At 42.3% G+C, this 13,199-nt stretch overlaps 1 long non-coding RNA gene across 4 annotated transcripts in view; it reads left to right on the top strand.

Annotated features, from left to right (window-relative positions):
- LOC143940936 (uncharacterized) overlaps window positions 1-13,199 on the top strand; it is a 277,425-nt gene that overhangs the window by 182,390 nt on the left and 81,836 nt on the right. For all 4 annotated transcript variants that reach the window (XR_013263956.1, XR_013263959.1, XR_013263958.1 and 1 more), the window contains one exon: window positions 10,382-10,500. This is a non-coding gene — a long non-coding RNA (uncharacterized LOC143940936). The remainder of the gene's footprint in view (window positions 1-10,381; window positions 10,501-13,199) is intronic.

A 13,199-nucleotide genomic window follows, 5' to 3' on the forward strand; every position in this document is an offset into this window, starting at 1 on the left:
AACTTGTTAGATGATAGTCATACAATTGAGGTATTAACACCTAAAATGAAAACATATTTATAATTGAACGTGCCTGGAGAAACCTCTGAACAGGCTGTGTGGGAAGCCCACAAATCTGTGATTAGGGGAGACTTGATAGCTCTTGGGTCCAGGATTAAAAAAGAAAAACAGAAAGAAATCACAGATTTGTTGGAAGAAATTAATGATTTAGAGATAAAACATAAAAGATCTTTAGGCCTAGTAGATGCTGAGAGATTAACAATTCTGCGAGGTAGACTGACACAATATATGGACTGTAAAATTCAGAATAAGTCCAGATTCTATGCCCATCGGTTCTATGAACAGGATAATAAGTGTGGACATCTATTAGCCAGACAGCTTAAAAAACAGCAGGACTCCAGGCACGTTCATAATTTAATAGTACAAAATAGGAAAATTATGGAAACCCAAGCCATAGCGGCAGAGTTTCATAGATTTTTTACGAATCTCTTTATAATATTCAGTCTAGTTTACTGAATGTTACCAAAGAACAGCGATCAATGGAAATTAGAGATTATATTACGTCCTCAGGAATGCCCTCCTTGTCAACGGAAGTACCTGAGGAAATAAATAGGCCAATTACGGTTGAAGAGGTGAATGGTGTAATAGCAAATCTGGCAATGGGGAAGAGCCCAGGGCCAGATGGCTTTACAAACCTATATTATAAGAAGTTTGTATAAAAATTGGGTGTTCCAATGTGTAAATACTTTAATGCAATTAACACATCAAATCCATTACCTCCTGAAGCCCTATTGGCCTATATTACAGTGCTCCCAAAAGCAGGAAAAGATCCACAATATTGTTTCAACTATAGACCAATTATTTTGCTAAACTCTGATACTAAAGTTTTGGCAAAGAGTCTGGAGCAGAGATTACAAGATCATGTTATAAAACTAGTTCACCCTGACCAAACAGGTTTTATGAAGGGCCGGGAGGCCAGAGACAATACCATCTCATGGATGGAAAACGGACCGGATAAGACACCTAATGAAATAATATCAATGGACGCCGAGAAGGCATTTGACAGGGTGAACTGGGGTTTTATGACTGAAGTCTTAAGACTAATGAGGGTGGGTGATCGTTTGATGGGTTGGATATTGGCACTGTATGTAGCACCAAGAGCCAGAGTTAAAGTAAACGGTACCTTGTCAAAATACTTTCAGATATATAATGGTACAAGACAGGGGTGTCCCCTGTCCCCATTATTGTTTTACATGATATTAGAACCTTTCTTATGTAAAATAAGAAGAAATATGGACATACGAGGGACATGTATTGGGACACGAGACCATAAGGTATCGGCATATGCGGATGACTTATTGTTTTATCTGTCCTCACCACAGTCCTCTTTACCAGCATTGATGGCAGAAGTAACCAAATTTGGAGCATTATCTAATTTTAAGATACATTTTGAAAAGTCGGTAATCCTGCCAAGTCACATGCCTACTGACATGATCAGGACTTTGCAGAATTCCTAACCTTTTGTATGGAATAAAAAGTCTTTGGTGTAATCTGGGAATACATATTTCAGCGGATCTTAAACTCTTGTATGATCTGAATTACAATACTCTAATGGAAGGGGTAATAGAGGAACTGAATAGATGGAAAGGACAGTTACTAACCTGGTTCGGAAGGGTGAATGCAATAAAAAGGAATATACTTAATATAATATAATTATATTTACATTTTATATAAAGTGCCAATCCAAATCCCACAGAGTTTTTTCAAAAATATAAGGAGGGCTTCCGTTTCCTTTATATAGAATAACAAGCGACCAAGACTCACGTACCATATTCTATGCAAAGGGAGGTTGGAAGGTGGTATGGAATTACCTGATATTAGGTCATATTACAGGGCAATAGCCTTAGTTCATATTTTAAATTGGTATCATGACCAACCCAATAAAATTTGGATAATGTTAGAACAAACAATGGCAGGAAGGAAATTTACAGGATTACCTTGGATTTCGAAGTTGAACAGAGGGCTCTCAAAATGGACATCACCATTAACTCAAAACACATAAAAAATTTGGGATAAACTCAGGAGAGTATGCCCCTTGGGTATCCCCCTTGGTCCCATTGGAAGGGTTCCCTTGTTTTTTGCCGGGGGAAGGAGAGAGACTAATGGGGACATGGGGGAAAGATTGAGACACGTCATGGGGCAAATTTGCCCTATATGGAATATTATTGCCTCTAGTGGAACTATTGCAGAAGCTAAGACCAATACCAATGGCTGAATGGAGGTATCATCAACTGGTATGTTTTTTAATAAAATTAAAACCATGATAAGGCCTACAAATATGCTTACTATATTTGAATCAAGATGTGTGAAGATAGTCAGTCAGGGCTGGCCATTTACTATCACAAATGCATACATTAGTAATTGGGACCAAGAAAAACATAACATTATATTACATTAGAGAATGGGAAAATGAATTAAACTACAACTTTACTCCGAACCAAATTAAAAATCTTGTTGAATCTACATATCATACATTTATAAGTTCACAAATCCAGGAAATGTCATATAAATTTCTGACTAGGTGGTACCAAACCCCAGCAAGATTGTCACAGATTTATCCAACAGCAGACGCTAATTGTTGGAGAGGGTGTGGGCAGAGGGGTACCCCTCTCCACATATGGGGGCTGTGTCCCTTAGGAACGCATGGGAATGGAGTTCCTGTACTTTTTCCACAACAGGAACTCAGTTTCCGTTAGCATCCATGTCCTGCAAGACTTTGAAGTATGCGAGCTGTGCGGCAGGGCCCCATGACAGCTTCCGCTTCAATCTACCTGTCAATCACAGCTAGCTGATGGGTAGATCAGGTCCCTGCTGCTAAGAGGTTGTATTTAGTCAGACCTCTCGTGATGCGCTCCTCCCCACCAGTCCCGCTGAATCCCCCCCTCCTCTATTTTCAGTGCCATATGATGAGAGAACCCAGAGGAGGAGCACAGCTATTCTGCTTACAGGACATGCAGGGAGAGAGGTGAGCTGAGGGAGGAACATCAGTTTGGGGTGGTAAGCTGAGCACAATACCTGGCAAAGTTTAATGCCAGGAGGGAAGTTTATGTGGAAATATGTGAAGGGTTGGAATAGCAGCGAGTGTGTGTTGGAGCTCTGCAGAGTTTGCAGCCCCCAAAGCTAACATACATCTCCTAAGCAGGAACACATCACTATCTCCCCAAGCATTCTGTCCAGATAATGTGCAGTTAATTTATGACCTTTCCGTTTAACCCTGTGTTATCCAAACTAGACATGTGCAGAGTAAAATATTTTGTTTCGGAATTTCGTTTTCGTCTGAAAAATTAATTTAATTAGTTACTCCCGAAATTCGTTTTTATTTATTTAGTTTTTCGTTCAAAAATTGCATTCGTCCAAAAATCCACATGAATTACAGTCGAATCTGTCTTTGAAGGCTTATGGTGTCTGTCGAATGTATAAAGAAGATTCGACGGAGCTAGTATATAGCATACTTCGTGTGAACTTTAGAACCCTATTAAAGTCTATGGGACTCCAACGTTCAAAATCTAAAGTGCTAATTTTAAAGGCTAATTTGCAAGTTACTGTCCTAAAAAGTGTGTGAGGACCCGGGTCCTGCCCCAGGGGACATGGATCAATGCAAAAAAAAGTTTTTTCGGGAGCAGTGATTTTAATAATAATTAAGTGAAACAATAAAAATTTAATATTCCTTTAAATTTCGTGGGGGGGGGGGGGTGTATAGTATGCCTGTGAAGGGGCGCATGTTTCTGGTGCTTAGAACTGTCCCTGCACAAAGTGTAGTTTATGCAGGAAAAAATTTCCTTTAAAATCACTCGCAGCTATTATGAATTGTCGGCTCCGTAATACAGAGAACACTCATTGAAAGTCATTGATAAAAAAAATTAATAAATAAATAAATAAAAAAGCGTGTGGATCCCCCAAATTCAATTACCAGGCCCTTCAGGTCTGGTATGGATATTAAGGGGAACCCTGCGTCAAATTTAAAAAAAAAATTGACATGGGGTCCCCCTAAAAATCCATACCAGACCCTTTATCCGAGCACGCAACCTGGCAGGCCGCAGGAAAAGAGGGGGGATGAAACCCCCCCCCTCCCTCCTGAACCGTACCAGGCCACATGCCCTCAACATTGGGAGGATGCTTTGGGGGTCTGTGACCCCTCAAAGCACCATGTCCCCATGTTGATGGGGACAAGGGCCTCATCCCCACAACCCTGGCCGGTGGTTGTGGGGGTCTGCGGGCGGGGGGCTTATCAGAATCTGGAAGCCCCCTTTAACAAGGGGACCCCCAGATCCCGCCCCCCCTGTTTGAAATGGTAAGGGGTACAAAAGTACCCCTACCATTTCACAAAGAAAGTGTAAAAAATAGTTAAATAAGACAAACACACTTTTGAAAAATTCCTTTATTAAAAAAAAAAAAAAAAAAGATTCCAGCGGTGGTAATCCACTCTTGCTATCCAGCGACGGACGATCATCTCTCCGGGGTCCAGCGATGGCTCATCGGAATCAGCGCAGCAAATCGATCCATCTTCTGTCTCCACTGAGGAGACACTGCGGGGATTCCGGCGGCCTGACGTTTGTTATATGCGGAGGGCGGGGCCACCCGTCACCTGACTCCGCCCCCTCTGACGCAAGGGGAAACCCGGGCTTCCCCGTAACGTATGGGTGACCCTGCCCCCCTCTGATGTAACGGAAACCTGCCTCTGTTACATCAGACATTTTGGACACTTTTTTCCCCAGGACTTGACCCCTGCCTTAAACTTTCTATTCCACTGGACAATGACATCAGCTAGAACATACAAGGGGAGTATAAGACCACACTTATTAAATACCCAGACTATGGAGACAGACTACACAACGGGTCCTGAAGGGTCTGGTATGGATTTTGAGGGGGACCCTCATGCCATTTTTTTAAAAAATGTTAGCACAGAGTTCCCCTTAATAGCCATACCAGACCTAAAGGGCCTGGTATGGAATTTGGGGGGACCCCCATGCATTTTTTTTTTATTTTGGTTCCCTGTGGGGGAATCCCATGCTGTTTTTATCAATGAACTTTTATGTATTGCCAGGACCAACAATTCAGTTTTAAATTACTTTTTTTCCTTTAGAAATTTTATTTTTCTGTCAGACTGTTCTAAACATGTAAAACATGCACCACTTTACTGGCATTCTATAGACACCCCCCAGGTACGGAATTTAAAGGAATATTATACTTTTATTGTTTCACTTTAGGCATTAGTAAAATCACTGCTCCTGAAAAAACTGCAGTTTATAAAACTTTTTTTTTGCATTGATACATGTCCCCTGGAGCAGGATCCAGGTCCCCACTTTTTTATGACAATAACTTGCATATTAACCTTTAAAATTAGCACTTTTGATTTCTCCCATAGACTTTTAAAGGGTGTTCCGCGGCTTTTGAATTTGCCGCAAACACCAAATTGTTCGCTATTCGGGGAACAGGCGAACAGCCAATGTTTGAGTTAAACTCATGTTCAACCCGAACATAAAGCCCATCCCTACTTGCCGTATACTGTAATTTCTTCCCAAGGCTCTCTCACCACTATGGAACACAATGTTTTCCCAGTAGCTTGCAGAAAGAACCACAGCACAGACCAGCCATGTAACAGTGAGGATTCTTCCACAGCTTTGGCTCCTGAAAAGAGCAAAGTTATGACTTGCCAATCACTGGATATGTACAATATATCACAAAAGTGAGTACACCCTCACATTCCTGTGAATATTTTATTATATCTTTTCATGTGACAACACTGAAGAAATGACACTTGTCTACAATGTAAAGTAGTGAGTGTACAGCTTGTATAACAGTGTAAATTTGCTTTCCCCTCAAAATAACTCAACACACAGCCATTAATTTCTAAACCACTGGCAACAAAATGGAGTACACCCCTAAGTAATAATGTCCAAATTGGGCCCAAAATGTTAATATTTTGTGTGGCCACCAATATTTTCCAGCACTGCCTTAACCCTTTTGGACATGAAGTCCACCAGAGCTTCACAGGTTGCCACTGGAGTCCTCTTCCACTCCTCCATGATGACATCATGAAGCGGGTGGAAGTTAGAGACCTTGCGCTCCTCCACCTTCCATTTGAGGATGTGCCACAGATGCTCAATAGGGTTTAGGTCTGGAGACATTCTTGGTCAGTCCATCACCTTTACCCTCAGCTTCATTAGCATGGAAGTGGTCATCTTGGAGGTGTGTTTAGGCTCGTTATCATGTTGGAATACTGCCCTGCAGCCCAGGCTCTGAAGGGAGGGAAAGGGAATCATGCTCTGCTTCAGTATGTCATAGTACATGTTGGCATTCATGGTTCCCTCAATGAACTGTAGCTGCCCAGTGTTGGCAGCACTCATGCAGCCCCAAACCATGACACTCCCACCACCATGCTTGACAGTAAAGACACACTTGTCTTTGTACTCCTCACCTGGTTGCTGCAACACACACTTGACACTATCTGAACCAAATAAGTTTATTATGGTCTCATCAGACTACAGCACATGGTTCAAGTAATCCATGTCCTTAGTCTGCTTGTCTTCAGCAAATTATTTGTGGGCTTTCTTGTGCATCATCTTTAGAAGAGGCTTTCTTCTGGGATGACAGTGATGCAGACTAATTTGTAGCAGCATGCGGTGTATGGTCTGAGCACTGACAGGCTGACCCCCCCACCCCTTCAACTTCTGCAGCAATGCTGGCTGCACTCATATGTCTATTTCCCAAAGAGCACGCGCACTCAACTTCTTGGTGAGGCCTTTTCTGTGTGGAACCTGTCCTGTTAAACTGCTGTATGGTCTTGGCCACCATGCTGCAACTCAGTTTCATGGTCTTGCCAATTTTCTTATAGCCTAGGCCATCTTTATGTAGAGCAGTTCTTTGCCATGGGGTGCCATGTTGAACTTCCAGTGACCAGTATGAGAGAGTGAGAGCAATAACACCAAATTTAACACACCTGCTCCCCATTCACACCTGAGACCTTGTAACACTAATGAGTCACATGACACCGGGGAGCGAAAATGGATAATTGGGCCCAATTTGGACATTTTCACTTAGGGGTGTACTCACTTTTGTTGCCAGCGGTTTAGACAGTTATGGCTGCTGCGTGTTGAGTAATTTTGAGGGGACAGAAGGTTTACACTGTTATATAAGCTGTACACTCCGTACTTTATTTTGTAGAAAAGTGCTGTTTCTTCCGTGTTGTCACATGAAAAGATATAATAAATGATTTACAAAAATGTGAGGGGTGTACTCACTTTTGTGAGATAGTGTAAGTATTAATAGTTTTCTTTTGCAGGGACCATTGATCCGTTTTTTTTTTTCAAGTGACGGAAAAAGTGATTGTAAACCTCTGAAATGAAAAATTAGGAAAGCATATCCTCATATAGTGTGTACTTGCCTCAATCTATAGCACCTAGTTTGATTTACGTCTGCTCTTGACTTCCTCTTCTAACTACACAAGTCATTTCTGACAGTTCCTATAGAACCTGATAGTTCTCCTCTATACAGTATGTGGCGTCATGTCCCTGCCCTCTGCCTTCTGGAGCTAATAAATCCTGTGCAAATTCTGGACTTTGTACAACTGTAGAGGAGAGAAGATGCAAATAAACCGGTACAACCTATGTGGGAGGATTTTTTTCAGTTTGTATATCACCTGAGGCAAGTCAGTGAGTATATGTAAAGGTTTACAACCATTTAAAGAGGTGATTTTTTTCAAATGCTGCTATAGAGAAAGCTGTGGCACACTAAGAGATTCATAAGTTAATTATTGCCATTGAGTAGGATGTTTTCTTCTGTTGATATGCTATTGGAAATTGAAAGGAGGAGGGCATCAATTCATTTATATAAAACTTCTATAGTAAAACTCATACAGATTTGTTATCTATGTGATATGATTTATTTATATAGCTGTAATATTATGTTCTCATACAGATTTGTTATCTACGTTATACAATGTAAACAGCTGAAATATTATAATGCATAAAAACAACCCAAAGGTGCCTACTTTCAACCTAAGGCAAAAAGCTTAGAGAGTGAGAGAATCTTTGGTTGTCACCATGGTCAACTAGTATCCTAATTGGAACATTTTAACATTATTCCTATTCTGGGAACCTAAAATTTGGGAGTTTCTTTTAACCGCTTCCCGACCGCCTCACCCAGATATACTGCGGCGGAAGGGCACGTACAGGCAGATTAACATTCCTGTATGTTGCCTTTTAAGAGGCGGGTTGCGGGCGCGCATGCCAGGAAGCTCCATGAACATGACCGCGGGTCCCACGGACTCGATGTCTGCAGGGATACCCGCGATCGTCTCACGGGGAGGAAGAATAGGGAGATGCTAATGTAAACAAGCATCTCCCCGTTGTGCTTGACAATGTCACTGATCAGCACTCCCTGTAATCGAGAGCGGTGATCAGTGTCATGTCACACACAGCCCCTCCCCCCCACAGTTAGAATCACTCCCTAGGACACACTTAACGCCTACAGCACCACCTAGTGGTTAACCCCTTCACCAAAAGAAAGCTCTATTTGTGGTGAAAAAAGGACGTCAATTTTGTCTGGGAGCCATGTCGCAAAACCAAGCAAATATCAGTTAAAGCGACGCAAAAAATGCTCTGGTCCGGGGCTTAAGTCGTTAATTTCACTTTCAGTGATAACAGTAAACAGATCAAATAGAGAAGGCCAATCTCCCTAACAGGAACACAGACAGCAATTAAAAAATTGAGGGGTTCGAATCCCTCACAATTCTATTCAAAACTATAAGAAAAAGTTTTGCCTTTAGTTATACTTTTTATTCTGGCTGATCATATCTACCATAACCACCCTCAAGTCTGGATTTACGCTTTATCCAAGTTCTATGCACTACTACTCCTCCCCCATATAATCTAGTGAAATTTTACTGATCTAGATTGCTTTATAGTTGCATATTACAAGTCACAGTTTGTTTTGTTGTTTCTACTTATATTATTTTTTATTATTTATTTTATTTTCATACATTTTTTTTATTTTGGGGATTGATTCAGTAGTTGGTCTACACACAGCAGAAGCCAGGCACCTCTGCAATTTCTCTGCATTGTCAGTATAATCTTTCTCCTTCCAGGCATTCTGAAGCTAGTTGATTTTAATTTTTTTTTGTTCCTAATTATTGATTTTTGCAGAGGGGACAACTATGGCCATAAGCTGCTCATCCTTATACAAAGCAAGTGGATGAGCAGACGGGAGCAAGTGGAGAGGGAAATCTTATGGTTGGGGGGAGAGTGAGACAGCAGCACAAGCTAAGTTTAAAATTCCCCAAATAAGGACAAAATAGAATGTGACAGGCAAGCCTAAAGGTAAAAGTAGAGGTGTTGCCACGCAGAGATAGTAGGCGGCAAGCCTTGCTATTCTGACCGCTTCTATAATTTATGAATCATGATTGCCTGAATACCTAAATTGAATGATTTTCCTCAAATCACATACATGCAAATATTCCAAAAAAAGTGATATATAGGCTATTCTCCTGATTGCGTTATCCCTGACTTCTACATGGTGGCGTTTATGTACTAAAGAAGCAGGCCAAGTTCACTTTTAAAGTGAATTTACATGTATCTTAGTGAATGGCTTGAAACATAGTGAACTTTCACTTTGCAAAGAACACCCAATCATGTGCATGGAAATTTAAAAACAAAACAGAACTTTTTCTTTCACATGATTGGATGACTTAAAATCAGCATAATTATGCCTCATTGAAGTGAATTTTCTTTTTGCAAAGTGAATTTTTAATTATCTTATTGAATGAGGGGAAGTTGTGCTGACTTCAATCATGCAATCAGGGTAGAAGCAAAATCCTGATTTTCATTTTCCTTGAACATAATTGGGTATTCTTTCCAAAATGAATTTTCACCTTTTCACTTAAAATTCTCTACTTTTTTAGTCACTGTTCTGAAATTTGAAAACAAAAGGCAAAAAGCAGCACAAATGATACTGCTGGTAAATTCTCAGTGTAACATTGCTCTTAATGTTAAATTGCATTTCCGAATAACCTAGCACAGCCTAGTTCACACTGCTGTGACTTTGAAGCAACATCCCAGCCGAACTTTGGCACGACTTGCATACGACTTCTTTAACAGGAGCCAATGTCAAAGTTGTCCCAAAAGTAGTGTAGGAACCTTTATATATGTAAGAGCTACTCAAGTCATTCCTATTAGAATGGTTCTATTGCACTGAATGGGGCGCAACTTGTCATGAGATATGTTTTCTCAAATTTGTTGAGGAGATATTTACCTTGTAGTGTGGCGATGATGTCATTGGTGCATGAGCAGTGAAATAACAGCCCTCTGTACTGTTTCTTCCCCAGCGTGTTTCGTGACTGCCAGCTGACATCACACGGCTCTGGCCAGTCACAGAGCAGGAGTCCGGAAGGAAGAAGGGTGAAGATGGATGCTTCCACCAGTGGGGACATAACTTCATTTGCAGGTAAGTGCCACATAGGGATGAGCCGAACACCCCCCTGTTCGGTTCGCACCAGAACCTGCGAACAGACCTAAACTTCGTGTGAACTTTAGAACCCTATTAAAGTCTATGGGACTCGAACGTTCACAATCTAAAGTGCTCATTTTAAAGGGTAATATACAAGTTACTGTCCTAAAAAGTGTTTGGGGACCCGGGTCCTGCCCCAGGGGACATAGATCAATGCAAAAAAAAGTTTTAAAAACGGCCGTTTTTTCAGGAGCAGTGATTTTAATAATGATTAAAGTGAAACAATAAAAGTGTAATATTCCTTTACATTTCGTAGCTGGGGGGTATCTATAGTATGCCTGTGAAGGGGCGCATGTTTCTGGTGCTTAGAACTGTCCCTGCACAAAGTGTCATTTGTGCAAGAAAAAAAGTCTTTTAAAATCACTTGCGGCTAAATTGTCAGCTCCCCGTAATACAGAGAACATTCAATGAGTGTTCTCTGTATTAGCCGACAATTCATTCATTCATTGATAAAAAAAAAAAAAAAGCGCGGGGGTTCCCCTAAATTCAATTACCAGGCCCTTCAGGTCTGACATGGATATTAAAGGGAACCCCGTGTCAAATTTAAAAAATAAATTGACGTGGGGGTCCCCCTAAATATCCATACCAGACCCTTCAGGTCTGATATGGATATTAAGGGGAACCCCGCATCAAATTTAAAAAAAATTGACGTGGGGGTCCCCCTAAAAATCCATACCAGACCCTTTATCCGAGCACGCAACCTGGCAGGCCGCAGGAAAAGAGGGGGGGACGAGAGAGCGGCCCCCCCTCCCTCCTGAACCATACCAGGCCACATACCCTCAACATTGGGAGGATGCTTTGGGGGGTCTGTGACCCCTCAAAACACCTTGTCCCCATGTTGATAAGGACAAGGGCCTCATCCTCACAACCCTGGCCGGTGGTTGTGAGGGTCTGCGGACGGGGGGTTTATCAGAATCTGGAAGCCCCCTTTAACAAGGGGACCCCCAGATCCCGCCCCCCCCCCTGTTTGAAATGGTTAGGGGGTACAAAAGTACCCCTACCATTTCACAAAAAAAGTGTAAAAATGGTTAAATAAGACAAACACACTTTTGTAAAATTCCTTTATTAAAAATAAAAAAAATAAAAAAAAGATTCCAGCGGTGCTAATCCAGTCTTGCTATCCAGCGACGGATCTCCGGGGTCCAGCGATGGATGATCATATCCAGCGACGAGGGATCTCTCAGTCCAGTGCTGTCCATACATCCGTCTTCTGTCTCCTCTCCGGAGACACTGCGGGATCCCAGTGCTGACGTTTCTTATATTAGGAGACGCTACAGAGGGAAGCCAGGGGTTCCCCAGTGACGTGTGGGTGACCCCGCCCCCTCTGATGTAACGCAGGCTTCCGTTACATAAGAGGGGGCGGGGTCACCCATACGTCACTGGGGAACCCCTGGCTCCCTTCACCAGCGTCAGAGGGGGCGGGGTCAGGTGACGGGTGGCCCCGCCCTCCTAAAATAAGAAACGTCAGCGACGGGATCCTGCAGTGTCTCCAGAGAGGAGACAGAAGACGGATGTATGGACAGCGCTGGACTGAGAGATCCCCCGTCGCTGGATATGATCATCCATCGCTGGACCCCGGAGATTCGTCGCTGGATATCAAGAGTGGATTAGCACCGCTGGAATCTTTTTTTATTTTTTTTTATTTTTAATAAAGGAATTTTTCAAAAGTGTGTTTGTCTTATTTAACCATTTTTACACTTTCTTTGTGAAATGGTAGGGGTACTTTTGTACCCCCTTACCATTTCAAACAGGGGGGGCGGGATCTGGGGTCCCCTTGTTAAAGGGGGCTTCCAGATTCTGATAAGCCCTCCACCCGCAGACCCTCACAACCACCGGCCAGGGTTGTGAGGATGAGGCCCTTGTCCTCATCAACATGGGGACAAGGTGTTTTGAGGGGTCACAGACCCCCAAAGCATCCTCCCAATGTTGAGGGTATGTGGCCTGGTACGGTTCAGGAGGGAGGGGGGTCGCTCTCTCGCCCCCCCCTCTTTTCCTGCGGCCTGCCAGGTTGCGTGCTCGGATAAAGGGTCTAGTATGGATTTTTAGGGGGACCCCCACATCAATTTTTTTTTATTTGATGCGGGGTTCCCCTCAATATCCATATCAGACCTGAAGGGTCTGGTGTGGATATTTAGGGGGACCCCCACGTCAATTTTTTTTTTTTATTTGACACGGGGTTCCCCTTAATATCCATGTCAGACCTGAAGGGCCTGGTAATTGAATTTAGGGGAACCCCCACGCTTTTTTTTTTTTTTTATCAATGAATGAATGAATTGTCGGCTAATACAGAGATCACTCATTGAGTGCTCTCTGTATTACGGGGAGCCGACAATTTAGCCGCAAGTGATTTTAAAAGACTTTTTTTCTTGCACAAATGACACTTTGTGCAGGGACAGTTCTAAGCACCAGAAACATGCGCCCCTTCACAGGCATACTATAGATACCCCCCAGCTACGAAATGTAAAGGAATATTACATTTTTATTGTTTCACTTTAATCATTATTAAAATCACTGCTCCTGAAAAAACGTCAGTTTTTAAAACTTTTTTTTGCATTGCTCCATGTCCCCTGGGGCAGGATCCAGGTCCCCAAACACTTTTTAGGACAGTAACTTGCATATTACCCTTTAAAATGAGC

Source organism: Lithobates pipiens, unplaced genomic scaffold (genome assembly GCF_037356315.1).
Source record: "Lithobates pipiens isolate NorthernLeopardFrog02 unplaced genomic scaffold, aLitPip1_a1.2 Scaffold_3, whole genome shotgun sequence".
In the NCBI taxonomy this organism is placed as follows: Eukaryota; Metazoa; Chordata; class Amphibia; order Anura; family Ranidae; genus Lithobates; species Lithobates pipiens.